Raw genomic sequence first — 15,440 nt, forward strand, 5'->3', positions numbered from 1 at the left:
CTCTCTGTTTTTTGCAGGTAAGTTTCAAAAGAATTTTTATGAGGTAAACAACAAAAAAAAAAGAAGCTAAGAAAGAGGTAAGTTGGAGTTTAAAGAACCCCGTTGGGGATAGGCCTCCGCCACTTGTTCCCTTTTGTCCTGCTGCAATTTGCTGTTTAATTATTCAACGAGGATTTGTATCCCTTAACTATAGTGGGTATACTCCTACTCTTTCGCTCCTCCTTTTGCAAAGCCAAAAAATGAAGTCCCGCCCCTAAAAAAAAGAGGCGGTAGGGGGGTAGACAAAGCTCAAATCACTTTGTTTGCCCTGCACTTAGGCCACGCTGCCACACGGCTATAATCGGCTCAAAGTTAACTAACACAAAAAAAAATAGAAAACGAGCGGAGGAAAATGCTTCCGCCCGCTGTTTCCCACCCACTTGTCGCACATTTTAATTGGCAATTTGGTGGAGGCTGTCAGCAGGAGATGAAGGGGCTGGCAGGATCAGTGGAAGGACCCCGAGAAAGAGCAGGAGCAGGAGCAGGAGCAGCTCCTGTGTAACACAATAAGCCGCGACATGTCCCAGAACCTCCTTCCACGACATGTGAGCATAAACAAACAGTTTACGCCCCACCACCCACCAGTTTTCCACCCAGACCGCCTCCCCCTTTCCCTCACATGATGGTAAAGCGAAAATTGACACTTTTAACAAGTCGAAGGAAAAAAATGTCGCCTGTCGAGAGTTTAACCCGAAAAAGGCAGCAAAAAATTGGCAAGGAAAAGAGGAGTAAAGCTCGAAAAATGGCAGGACGAGAGATACGCGGGTGGAAAACCCACCCGGCCAGCAAGATGAAAGCCAAGTGACGGCGTGGTAGGTGGAAAAGAAGGGCGAAATGTGGGCGAAAGGCAGCTGATACTGTGGGATACGTTAAGTGGCATTCCCGTTAGTCAAAAGGCCAAAGCCCCTGCTATTAAGCCCAACACCCCCTTTTCCCTCATGGACATGGCCAATTTACGCGTTGATAAAGTTTTTTGTTCCTTGTCGACGGCTTTGTTGCTCTGAGGCTTGTTTAGAAATTAGAAAAGTTGGAACAACAGGCGGTACAACGAATAATGTCAATAATTTTAAAAGACAGCAGCCCACACACAAGCAGTCCCACTCCGTTTAAAATGCCTTATTTTATTGGTATTTTCATTTAAAAGGTTTGTGTTGGAGCTTTGAAATAGCAATGCTTTTATTGGTGGAAAGAGTTCCCTTGTTCTATAAAATTGTCTAACTTGTGAGTTCGATGATGCTCGTTGAAATTTAAATGGGCTTGTTATTTGAGTTTTTGTGCTAAAATGTTGTCGGCCTTGTTTTTATAAAAAAGTCTATTTTGAAATTAAGGAACATCGTTCAGCTTAAAATGAAGAACTCCCTGGGAATTTAAGATTCAATGAGGTGTATTAAGTTTTTTGCTATGCTTACTTAAACCTTTAGTTTTTTTAAAAAGCTTCCCAAAGAAATTGTCTCATGTTTTATTTCATTAATTGTAGTGAAATTTAAGCTGAGCAAAATTCAGTTTTTTTTGTAAAACGACCTGCGCAAAGTGGTTTAGAAATGGAAATGTGTGGGAGAAGCCCACGAAGAAAGGCATTAGCGGAGTCACGTGGGTGGGTAATATATATCCAGAGGGGGTGGTGTGGCATCAATGGCGTTATGTGGCACATGTAGGGGGTGTCCAGTAGCGGGTCTTTCGGTCACCCAGCGGATGTTCATAAATCACTTTTTCCCGTTCCCGCTGCTGCTTCTGTTGCGCTTTTAATGTTTGCTCTGTGATCAAATTCAGATTTGCTGTCAACCGAAACTGGGCTCCATAACAGTCCTCCTCTATCGCGCTTTTTACCATCCCCTACCCTTGCGACACCCACACACCGCCTCAAATTACACACACTGGCACACCCGGTATCGGTGACCCTACACACAAAAAAATTATAGGAATGTCATTCCATAATTGTGGTTAAATATAAAAATGTATATAAATGTTACGCCCTTTTCATGACAGTAAATGATCGAAATTGGAACAAAGTTTTACTTTCCAATTATTTTATGAAAATTTTATTCAAAATTTGAATTATTAATATTGTGTATATTCTTCGGTTCTTTAGGAGCTGTTCCTCTCCGATAAGAAATGTGAAATCGATAAGATATACAGAATTTTCAATACTTATAAATAAATTTGTATATCAAAATATTTTGGGTCATATTCTTGTTGAAAATTATCCAAATCATAGACATTGATCATCACGGAGACAAATATCAATTTTTTTCGATGTACTAGAAAATCTCATACGAGAAGTGGGTGTGTGTATGGGTATATCGGTTTACATTGAATTACGCTTGACTGATGACTGCCGTTTCGGATTCTTCCTGGCCTCTCTTTTCCTCCTTCGAAGTCCTTGTGTCCAGTGAAAGTCATGTAACGATTGTCCCCACCCATTTATTCAACTCCCCACTCGCTCTGGGGCACACTTAATGTTCATTAAATTTATGAAAATTTCAGCAATGATTTATGATTCTTTTGGGGGTTGCCCCTTCTCATTCTCTTACTCTCGTTCTCTCCCTTTCCGTCTGGCGGAGAATCGTTTTAATGAGCTTTGAAGTCGATGTGAGCTCGATTTAATGTCTTTTCTAGAAATTTTTTCCACTTTTTCTGTATGTTGCGTTTAGGTAGATAAAAGCTTTTCTCGATTGAATTAGTTAGAGCGGATTTTAATATCATGTGAGGATAGATAGAAACGTTTTCTTTGCTGTTGCCATCGATTTAAAATCATTTTTAAATTTATCATTTCTTCTTTATTAAATAAGTTGGATTCGTTTTCGAAATTACAAATTCAACTAATTTAGAGACTGTGTTAATTACAGAACTTTTTTTTGTGATCTTTCTATATTATTCATACATATCAATAAAACAAGCATTAATGCAATTTAGGGACTGAGCCCCATATATCTTACATTATGCGTTCTATATTTTGGAGCATATTGCATTGACTTCCGTCCATCAACTGTTCTCACTCCATTTGGGTTCATCTGCAGTTAGCTACCCATCCCCCAAAAGATAACTCCCTTAACGGTGGGTTGAGCACGCACCAAATTAACCTGAACATTGAATGCTCTCGTTGGAACACCCATTTCAACCATTAAGATATCAATTTTATGCATGCCCACAGTTCCAGACTCGGACAAATCCTCGGCTCAGTTGCCCAATTTTGCTCATACATAGAAATTATATATTACCGATTACATACAATTTATGGGTGGGGTGGGAAATAAGTGTGGGGTTTTTGGGGGGCAACTGTCTAATTTAGTCCGAGACATGACTTCAAATGTCAACCAATTGTTGGCCCCTCACACCCCAGCACCAGTTAATGTCCATTATGGATGGATGTCCATTAATGTTCATGTTTTCATGGTTATGTTTGTCATTAAAATGGACAACACGTCCACACACTCGCAACGCATATATACGCTACAGGATATTACACACACACATGTGCAGCTGATAAACAATTCCCTTGTTTTCGTTATCGTTATTCAGTACTAAAGGTTATATGTTTGGTGATTTTCTTAAAGTTTTATATTCATAAGTGGTTTTTATGAAATCTCGAAAAAAATGTATTCTTCATTATTGAAAAACGAATACGCTTTTCCTTAAGCTTACAAAGTTTAAGCTTAGCTCGCTTTTTTCGATCTTTAAACTTCTCCTTATAAATCTTCTGCTGTCACTGCAAAGCTAAACTAATTTTCATATCTGGCATAACCTTGAATTGGCTAACCACACTGGCAAACTTTAATGCATCCGTTTCACCCCTGTTACATTTCAGTGGATTTAAGCCACTTTTTTAACACCAGCAGCGGGTGCACTTAGTGCAATTTGTCCTAATTCTTGGAAATTCAGGTATTTTATTCACATTTTACACTTGAACATCACTAGCAGACTCTCCCTTCTGACATTCTGTGGCGTAGTCATAAGGAGATTTTAAGAGGGATTATAAAAAGGAATTTGTGGAAACTCTGCTTTAAAACTAAGGAGTACGCCGCTCCTTCCATCTCAGCTATACGGAATTTTCAGCTTTTGCATATTTTTCCATGACTTGCCAAGAGTTCCTCCCCATTTTTTGTGCTGGAAAATTTTCGCCTAGAATTGGGATAATGAGATTATGATGGATACATTCCTGCTCGGCTCCATCTTAAGGTGGCTTAGTGCTTGTGTGAGTGGTGAAGGGGAGGGTTGTCGGAAAGGGGGCAGATTCTTTGAGAAAAGCCGGCTGGAAAAGCCCTTCGGATAGCCTGCTTAATGGCCAAGTCTTACCGCAGGATTGCCCTGGCAAATTCAAAGTTCACAAAGTCAACGCCAAGAAAATCCAAGCTGAAATTTACGTTTTAATGAATTCCGCCGCCAACCCTTTTCTTTTTTATCTCATCTTCAACGCCTACAATTTGCTCTATAATTTCCCCTTAATTGCGGTAAATCTGTTTACCCTCGATGTGCTTATCTAAAGTTCACTCTTATCTCGTATTTCCCAAAAATAAACCAAACGCAAATAAAAATCCATAATCGATAAGAAACGCCCACAAAATAACAAACTAGTTGCATTGGTAAAATATTGTTGTCATATGGAGAAAATAATATAATATTTTGCTGTGCCAAATATAACCTTTTCCCTGGAACCATAACATTGGGTTTTATTTTTAGCTGATCAGAACTGATAAGGTAAACATATTGCCCTGTTATTTAAAACATAAATCAGCAGGGTTGGTTTCAATTCAGACTAAATTTTTTTAAAATCCACTAATAACAAATTTTATGTTTTTTAGCCAAAATATATTCTGTGAAAGCTTTATGAATAAGGGGTATCCTCAAGCGGTCCTTTAACCGATTTTATTATACACTCTATTTCAAATATTTTTTTTTGGAATATGATGTAATTGCCCAAGTGTTCTAAAAATCCCAATTATTTATTTTATTTATAAACTATTCTATCTGCCCCACAGTACTCATACAACACCACATTTTATGGGAAATAAAAAGAGTGTGAGCTGATAAATATTGCTCCATAAATACGAGCTTGGTCATTAACGTTAAAGCTTTTATCTGGAACTTCCACCAGCCTACACACGGTCTCTTCCCATCCTTGATACCCAAACACCAACTCCCTTTTTTCGCACATGTTTACTTATTTATTTGGATACACATTTATGTTTATTTCCTGCTGCGATAATTTTGGCGCTGCTGCTGCGGCGTTGACAACAACAATTGCCAACGATTGACAGGCGACATGCAAAAAAAGTTTTTGCCGAATACGGTTGAGGTCAAGTTACTAGTCATGGCCTAACTATTTTTATCAGTTCAGAAAATTGGGAACATTTTATGTCAGCTATTTACTCATTTGATTTACACACATCGGTTACCTAAACAAGTCGATCACTATTATGTAGGGGTACACCTATTTTATTCTAAACAAGAAAGAAAAGCTAACTTCGGGCGGAGCCGAAGTTGATATACCCTTGCAGAATATTCTGTAAATTATATTTTCCAAAATTATTCATATGATGCAATCTTAATACTCATAAAAAATCCCAACTTCCTAACTTTAAAAACACCAAAGTTATGGCATTTCCAATCGTTCAGTTATATGGCAGCTATAGGATATAGTCGGCCGATCCTTATGAAATTTGGTAGTTCGGATTGATAGGCCAAATATAACACCCATAGAAAATCCCAACTTCCTAACTTCACTAACACGAAAGTTATGGCATTTCCGATCAATCAGTTATATGGCAGCTATAGGATATAGTCGGCCCATTTTTTTTAAATTTTGTTAGGTCGGATTGATTGGCCAAATATAAAACCCATATAAAATTCCAACTTCCTAACTTAACAAACAGCAGAGTTATGGCATTTCCGATCAATCAGTTATATGGCAGCTATAGGATATAGTCGGCCGATCTTTATGAAATTTGGTAGGTCGGATTGATTGGCCAAATATAAAACCCATATAAAATTCCAACTTCCTAACTTAACAAACAGCAGAGTTTTGGCATTTCCGATCAATCAGTTATATGGCAGCTATAGGATATAGTCGGCCGATCTTTATGAAATTTGGTAGGTCGGATTGATTGGCCAAATATAAAACCCATATAAAATTCCAACTTCCTAACTTAACAAACAGCAGAGTTATGGCATTTCCGATCAATCAGTTATATGGCAGCTATAGGATATAGTCGGCCGATCCCGGCCGTTCCGACTTATATACTGCGTGCAAAGGAAAGAAGGGTGTGTGCAAAGTTTCAATTCGATATCTTTAAAACTGAGAGACTAGTTCGCGTAGAAACAGACAGACGGACAGACAGACGGACAGACGGACAGACGGACAGACGGACAGACGGACAGACGGACAGACGGACAGACGGACATGGCTATATCAACTCAGGAGGTGATCCTGATCAAGAATATATATACTTTATAGGGTCGGAGATGTCTCCTTCACTGCGTTGCACACTTTTGACCAAAATTATAATACCCTCTGCAAGGGTATAAAAATCGAATTTTGGCTATGGTGACGGGATATTATGGGAGTGGTAAAACTAATCTGATGTTTTCCAATCTATATATAATATACATAAATTCGCTGCACCTGTATTTTTATCCCAACTGCATACAAACTAATGTTCGTATTTATGTGGGTTTTTGAAAAAAATTAGAGGTGCGGGTGAACAGATTAAAGAGGCGTATAACAATAATTTCGTACATTTGTATGTTGTGTTTCAGACAAAAGATACTAATGCGTATCGTACAAAATATACTTTTATCATAACTTGTTAATTTAAACTTGTTAATTTCCTGTTGTGATGTACCATTATTTTAACCACCATTAACATAGGTGTCTAATGTTTGTTGCTGGTTGGTGTGATGGGTATTTAGTGGAGAGGAGGTGTGCAGGGTTGGTTTGGGCATGTGAGGACTTTGTGGCTTAGTGTTTAGACAGTTTTGGATGGTCAATCGCTCAGTCAGCGACAGAAATGTGGCAAATTGATGAGTCGTTGATGCTGCAAACGCCGCTGCCAGCGTAGCTTTCGACGTCGCCAACAGGAACTGAAAATGGGGAGTGAAAGGGAGACATTGAGAAGAGGGCCCAAAAGTAGTTGGACTGATAGGAAAAACGAACGAATAATAAATAAACCAAAAAGAAAGGGAGCAAAAAAAAGACCAAGTAATGAGCATTTAATTTCTTGACGACCTGCAAACTAATGTAAATGAAAATAAATGAAATGAGGCGAACAAAAATGCACACTTTAAGAAAGACACTTTAAAAGTTGTGTTAAGGAAATATATTTATGTATGTATATACCATTCAGCGAAGTTTTACGCTGCTAAATCTTTTATTAACTTCAAATTTTCAATAATACAGAAGGATTAAATATTTTTTTTTGCATGTTGACCATGCAACAATATAGTTCCTCCATTATATTATTTGGTATACAACTTATTGGTTCCTGAGAAATTTTATGCTTAATAATTGATCTATTTATTTCTATCAGTGTATAATCAAACAAGATGCGATACAAGATGTAAGATTATAGCAATAGGAATGGGAATCGGAGAGGGTAAATGGGAGATGAAGGATGGGAGTAAAAGTTGGAAAGGAAGGAAAACTAGAAACACACGAGCAACAGTCCAACATCAACGAAAAACAACAACTGGGATTCCAACTCGCATAACAGTTGAACAAACAGTAAATGCTATTAGAAGAAAAAGAAGAAGAAGCAGCAACAGAAGATGATGCCTGCGTCACTGGCGAGAGGGATAGAGAGAGAGACAGAGATAGAGGGAGGATGTCTCTGCCGGCGTCGCTGCTATTACTGTAATCGCGTCGCCGCTGATAATGTTTTTAATATAAACAGTTGTCGGCAACACAATAGTTCTGATAATTGTAACCATTTCTTCATTATTATTTTTTTTGTGGGCGTACTTATCTAAAAACCTTTTTAACAAAGAGTCAAAAGTTCACAACATTTTATTGAAATAGCTAAGACTTAAGCTTAAAATTTGTTATGCGTAAGGGATGTAAATACGTGATGACGTGATAAAAAATTCAAATTTATATGCAGCTGCTAAGATGACAGCTAAACTTATTCCTAGTACGCAAATAAAACTGACAGTTTTTTTAATATAAGTTTACAATTTTATTGACAAAATAAGACAAGAAAAATATTAACATATCGAACTAAGGGTGTAATCTAGATTCCTGTCAGTAAAACCATGTCAAAAATACCCGGATTTATCATGTGGTATGCGTATTTTATTTTATGAAAACCTTATCTATTATCGTGCCCTAGTCTGTGGGTACCTATCCCATGTGTGTGTATTTTTTTTGCCGCATTCACACCCCGCTTTTTTTTCTTCTTAAGCATTGACGTTGACGCCGACTGCGAGACGTAGACCAGCATGAAAATGCTGGAGGAAAAGAGGAGAAAGAGGGGAGATGCCGCAAGCCGATAAAAAGGCAGGCAAAGTCGCAATTTTCCCCACACACATGGGCGTATGTGTGCGTTTTCCATATGGGCGCATTTATACACGTTCGTTTTCAATTGAAAATTCCCCCCGGCTTTCGCCCTCTCGCTCTTTAATATTGTTTCTCTCTCTGTTTCGTTTGTTTTGCTATTATCATGGTTGTACCCTCATTTTTCCCTTCCCCTTCATCCACCCTTTCCTCTTAACCCACATACAAGATTTTCTTTTTTGCCAACGCATTTTGCTTTTTATCAGCTGATATTTGCCCTCTCTCTTTCTCGCACTCCCCTTCCAGATCGCCCTTTCTTAAGGCGGAAAAAATGTACATAAGCTATAAAATTGCTATTCTCCATTGAAATCGCTTTCTTGAACTCGTTTCTTTTGTCTCAATGGTATTTCTGCATATCTTTACCCAAGACTTTGCTTGAGTTGACGATTTGATGTGTTTTATATAAGCAATGTGATACCATAAATAAATAGGAAATAACGTTTATAAAATTATTGGTAAATACTTAACTCGAACTTTCCTATGTTCAAGAATTTATTGTGTATCATTAATTGTACCTCATAACATCTAGTTCATTGAACAAAATATTTATATTATTTTTTTCATATTAAAAAAAAAAATTTAAGTAAACACATTACTAAGATTTTATAAAACATAAAAATGATAAATATAGAAAAATGTATACTTTTCTTAGAACATAATGGAGGTAATGGTAATTACCTCAATGGGAATTTCCCCCCTTGTTTTCTTCAATTTTATCAGTTAAGTAATTGTCAATCAATCAGTAGAAGCATTCTCAAAAGTCAAAGATGTATTCGCCGTGAGTTATGGGCATTTCCAGTATGAACATCCACCTATAAACAGGTTTCTCTAAACTTTGTGAGTGAGCGAAAAACAATGTTAATTTCTCAATATTACAAAAAGTGGGTTAGCCAAAAGTTTAAAATGAACAAGGGGGATTCCTTCAACTCAAAACACTCATTCTAACCACTATTGTTTATCTTTTAGAAACACTTCAAAGTTGTGGCTATATAATAAATTGTGGAAAATGATTCAAGGCAGACAGGTGGCTATGATTATATTTTTTCATGGTGCTTGGTGCCAATTTAATAGTTTTTCTCTCATCGTTCGTATTTTCCCGGTTTATTATTTATTTTTACGAGCGGTAAACAAAACAAAAATGGGTCCAAAAGCCGCCAAAAAAGATGAGAAGGCGACAGAAATGGACGTCCAGCTCATCAGCTGGTGACTTTTGAGGGGTGTTTGAAAATTCGGAGCGGGCTAATAGAAGACAGTGGATGGCAGACAGCCTCAACACTCAAATTTGTTTCACACGGTGCCGAAAAGCAAAAAAAAAACACTTGTTAAAAACTACTTATACATATGTACAGTGGATAATCGGTAAATTGGAAATGCTTAAAGCTTTCATTTTAAAAAAATGTCAACTTAAAATGATATCAAAGAATTCAGCGCTCAATATTTTATATATAACTTATTCTAGAGGTCACAAACTTAACTTTAACTGCTTAAAATTACAGTTAACAATATTGAAGATATTTAATATATTCAAGATTAAATAGATTTTGAAACCTCAAGCAATCATTTAATTTTTACAAAACGTCCATTACTCCAAATTAAAAAATTATGGACTAAAGTTAGTGGCATTTTGCTAAAATAAAAAATATGGGAAATGTTTAATATAATAGTATCTTGTTTTGAAACGTTCCCATTACTCGCAATTTTGGAGTAATCACTGTACATATACACATAGCTCCTATTTTTGGTGCAAACAAAGTAGTTGAGCGTAAAAGAAGGTAAAACAGAGATACCAAAATTGGCAAATCGAGTAAGAGAGCGAAACGCGTCTATCAAATGATGAATGAAGTATTTTTTTGCCATAAGCTCAATATCTGCTCCACAGTGCGAATTTTTTGTGTGTTTGTTCTGCTTCTTCTCGCCTTTTTTTTGGGTGGTGGCGCTTTGCGATGTCGACAGAGGCATCGACGTCGGCGTCGGCAGAGACAGCACTGACTCAGACGTTGACGTCAGTTCTTTCTCTCTCTTTCCCTGCAGCCATTTGCACACTCTCCCCTTTGGGGAAAAATACACCCCCGCCGCATACGAAATTTCTTTTTCCGGTAGGTTAAGGGTGTGGGTGGGAAAGAGAGATAGAGAGAAGTTCCGTTTGCCGGCGCTTTCCTACAACTATTTGCAACTGCCGCTCTCTTCGCTCTTCTCTTCCCGCATTCCCGCTCGTTCATTCATTCATTAGGCGCTCTCTCTCTCTCGCTCTCTGCGCATGGCCTCTGCAGCGCTGCCGCCGTCGCTGCCAACGTTGACGGCGCGTTGTTTGAATTCCGCTTTCAGCTCGCTTCACAGTTTGATTTTAATTTTTGTCGCGGTTAGTTCGCTGAGCGCGAAGTTTGTCCAGTAACAAGAGAATTTGGCTAACTCTCTCCTCCCAACTAACTTCCTCCCAATTTTTGAGATCAGCTGCTCTCGCAACAACAAGAACCATAACTGTAGTTACACCGTCTCTTTTGCATCGTTCGTTTTGCGTGTGTGTGTGTCGCCAAGTGTTTGTTTGTGTGTGCGTAAGCTTAAAGCTGACGAACAAAAGGAAACAACAAAAATATAAATTATAGCAAAAATATTAAATTATAAGCGGAAAGAGAGCGTGCGTACGTGTGAGTGCGTGTGCATAAAAAATATATAAAAATAGCAATAGAAAGTTATTAAAGCGTTGGCAAAAAAAGCCAACGAACAGCGAGAGGAAGCGGAGAACAAAATAGTTAAAGCCAACGTCAACTGCGCTGTCTACGTCGCTGCCAGCGTCGCACTTGAAAACGTCGCAAAAGTTTGTAAACACGCCAGTGTGTGTGCGCGTGTGTTTTTGCCGGTGTCCCAGTGTGCGTGTGCCTAGAAAAGAGTAAAGAAGAGGCTAAAGAAGAAGAAGAGGAAGAAGCAGAAAAAAGCAGCAAAGAAGCCGACAGAAAAAAGTAAATAAAACAAAATTGCCCCCTGGCAAAATATTATTAAATTAGACACAATTTCGAATTAATAACAAAAAAATGATTCGCCCACACACGCTCTGAAAGTTTGGCATAAAGTTCAATGTCTGTTTTGTTTGTTCGAACATTTTAAATAAATTTCTCTCTCTTTGTGGCGTGTATAATTAAATGAGATCGTCGTGTGTGTGAGAGTGTGTCGAGATTTTTGTAGAATTTTTCGCCAGCGATTAAAGGTTAGCCACTTTTTTGGCACAAAATGTCATAAAAAAAGCAAATTAAGTGACAAATGCCAAACGTCAAGATAAAGTTCAGCAAACAAAAGAGAGGAAGAGAACTAAAAAATCAGCTGATTTCGCTTTCCATTGGGGAATTACCCGTATGAATTCCACGAATTTTTCTTCTTGTTTATTTTTCATTCTGGCTCTTTTAATTACTGGGAAAAAAATTGCTCGATAGGGAACTGGTTGTTTTTTCCCTTTCTAACATTACTGATTTAATTTTTTTTAAACTAATTGAGTGATAATACAGTCAGATTCTTTTAATCTCTATGGTTAATCTCTATTGTCACTAAAACTAATTGAACTTTATTACGATGCTTTTAATCTATTTTTAAATTGTCCAATTATAAAATTATCAGCTGGCTCACAAATATTTGTATAACATTTTTCTTAAACAAAATTTGAACAGTTTGAATTTAGTAGTTGTTAAAGTATTATCCGTTCCTAAAAAAATTAAACGTCATTTTGTTTTGGGATTAATTTTAAAAAAACATGGAACATAAATTGAACAGATATTTATTAAAAGCATTTGAATTTTATCTTTCTTCTGTGACATTTATTAGTGCTTATCGAATAAAGAAGAGCTGCCTTTGAATTAGCCAGCCATTGCTTTGAGTATTTGTGTGTGTATGAGCAGCTGGTAGTGCCATGCACGATTGTGTATGCGATCGTTCTCCCAACTTCACTTATGCACAGAAAAAATTTAATTTTGAGTACAAAAATTCATATAACATTTTTTATCAGTGTCTTTCTGCGGCTTTGTTCAAATAACTTTACAAAACAAAATTTTAAACCAAGAATGAACGAACAAGAATGTCCATAAATTGGGAAATTTTAAATAAACCAAAATAATTTTCAGTTATATTTTGTCCCATTCAGAGAATACTGTCTGATATAAAAGCAACGAGGCAACGACTGATTAAGTCTGCCGACTAGCCCCTCTCCCTTTTGGCAGCCCCTTTCTCCCCCGTTTGCCACGCCTTAAGGTCGAAGTGCCGGTTGAGCTTGTAAAGTCCAAGGTTAAGCCTTTATTTTGGGGTGTTTGCAATAGTAGTAGTGTTTGGTTGTGCGATAAAGAGGGCAACTTTATTTTCGGCGTTTTTTGGTGGCTTTTGTTTGTGCACTCTTTCCTTGTGTCCTCTTCTCGTTTGCTGCTTTTGTCCTTTGTCTCGCCAAAAAGAAAGAAGAGAATAAAAGGAGGCAAAAGTGAGACATAAAAACAACCCTCAAAAATGGGCAACAATGAAATTTCTTAACAGCTTCAAGGAACTTTCTCTGCGAACAAGTTGCAGTCATTGCACCCTCCTTCTCTCGGTATCCTTTTTTCTCTCCCCAGCCCACGCCCCAAAAACAAGGCGAGCAGACAACATCGTTAACCTGGCCCAGGGCCTTAGGGGATTATTTTGGCACCCCACCGCCCCCAAAACCTCACTTTGTTCTTTGTTTTATTTCTGTAACAAAGTAAAAGTTGTAAAAAAAATAAGGAAAGACAGCGAAATAAGAAGAGGGAATAAAAAAGCAAAGATGCTGAACGTGAGCGGAGAACTGTGAACTCTCACCTCGGCACATGTCCTTAAACAGCTGAAGCATCCACTCTTTTGACCCAACCACCCACTCAGCTTCACACTGGGATAAATCATAAAATGATTTGAGTAATATCAAACTGTATTTCTTGAAATTTCTAAATAAAACTTTCTTAAAAGCTTTAATAGAACAATTAAATTATTTAAGCTCTACATGTTATATTACTTTGTAAGCTTAAATTTCTTAAAGGTTACTCTTCTATGCTTTGAATAATTATTAGTAATGAAAAATAAATCAAAGCGCCAATCAAATTTATTTTTAGTGCTATATCCATTTTGGAATTTCATTATTTACACCATTTTTATAACTTGAAGAAAAATAGTAAAAGTTTTAATTCTATTTATATATCTTTCAGTGTAATTTTGCAGCCTGCTCATCTTCATCTTTTTAGCATTTTTGGGGTTTTCTTCTGCTTTTGCCTGGCTCATCTGTTTTATGTCTTTTTGGCCGCAGCATTTTTTATGGTTTGTTGGCAATTTCAGGATTTACATATTCCCTTTTGCCCACCCATTTTCTGCACCCACCCCCTGCTTTATCCACCCCCGATCTACACTTGTATTCGCTTTGCTTTGCCTTTATCGTGCGGTGTTGACTTCCCGGCCCAAAGGAAAAAGGAGCAGTAACGGACAGAACAATTTGTTAGCCAAGTTGCTACATTTTCCACTTTTTATTTCGCGGGGGTTGCTAAGCGTTTTTATTTGGGTATTACTTGTGTGGGAGAGCATTGGTGCGAACTTTTGTACGTGCTCAAAAATGCAAATCCATCGAAATAAAACTCACCAATAATAACAGGATAACACAAAAGAAAATGTAATAAAAAATACACGGGCGACAAGCGTAAAAAATGAACAAATAATGTATACAAAACGCATTAGAAATGTATAAATAATACACAAAACAAAACCAGGATAGGTATAAAACACAAATATATATATATATATCAACCAACAAAGACAACAAAATGTAGCTAGTTTTTTTAGTCATAAAATTGCATCTCAGTGAAGTAGACATTTCGGACCCTAAAAATTATATATTTTCTGAATCAGCATCACCAGGCAAGCCGATATTGTCATGTCATTGGGGTCGTCTATTTTTACGCAAACAGCTTTTGCTAAATAAATTTGTAATACAACCTTCTAGATATGATAGTGACCATTCTGCCTATAACTTGCCCTTTTATTTCGTTGAAACACAATATTTTACATTAAAATAAAGGGCCATTTAGATAAAATATCAAATGTACGCTATTGCTGCGTCATGAAAGGCTCTTTAGTTTTCTCCAACACAAAAAGTCTCGAATGACCATCAAGTTTAAAGTTTCCTTTTCATCGGAAATTCAACAAATGTCAATGTTTCGAACCATTTAAAAATGAAATTTGGTTGTTCCCCTCTTTACAGAACTCGTAAGTTACACTACAAACAAAAACCATTTTGCCAATCTAATAAACTTCAAAAGAATAATGGTGAATTCCAGGAATTTTCAACAAATGGAGGAAAGTAAGCGAGCGGGGGTGGCAAAAAATTGCCCCCGGAGTATTCTCCTCCCCCGATAACAATATCGAGTTTAGTCAGCCCCTGGCGATAACACGAAATGTCCATAAACCAAAATAGAGAAAAAAAATATTTTTGCTCTTATCAGTTTGTGGAAAAAAGTACAGAAAATATTATGTCAACTGTTTGACAAAACAAGAGCGTGTATAATATATATATACGCCTGATCAAGTGACGCGACTGCTGATGAAACTTTTTTATAAAAGTGAGTCAACGCCGTGGAATGAATGTGGTAAGGGGTATAGGAGTAGGGCGTGTGCAATCAGATAGAGAGTACCTAGTGGGAATTTGAGAGGGAGAGGCCTGTTTCCCTGAGGTTTTCAAGTTGCGGATTATGTTAATAGGCACAAACCTTTTGAGATAAATTTCCTTGGGTTGTCTTCGGGCTTTGGGTATGACAGTCATTTAAAAGTGACGCATTTCATTTATGTTTCTCTTACTAACTATTTTTATCGCTATTTATTTATTTCATAA

General features: G+C 37.2%; 1 protein-coding gene across 18 annotated transcripts in view; it reads left to right on the top strand.

Annotated features, from left to right (window-relative positions):
• Window positions 1–15,440, top strand: part of LOC108051876 (protein alan shepard) — a 137,714-nt gene that overhangs the window by 94,575 nt on the left and 27,699 nt on the right. Inside the window, exon 1 of one of the 18 annotated variants that reach the window (XM_044457786.1) lies at window positions 10,915–11,541. The exons of the other annotated variants lie outside the window; for them this stretch is intronic. The gene's annotated coding sequence lies outside the window, so the exon portion shown is untranslated. Of the gene's footprint in view, window positions 1–10,914; window positions 11,542–15,440 lie in introns of those variants that run through there. 18 annotated transcript variants of the gene reach the window in all.

This window comes from Drosophila rhopaloa, unplaced genomic scaffold (genome assembly GCF_018152115.1).
Source record: "Drosophila rhopaloa isolate 14029-0021.01 unplaced genomic scaffold, ASM1815211v1 contig_163, whole genome shotgun sequence".
Lineage (NCBI taxonomy): Eukaryota > Metazoa > Arthropoda > Insecta > Diptera > Drosophilidae > Drosophila > Drosophila rhopaloa.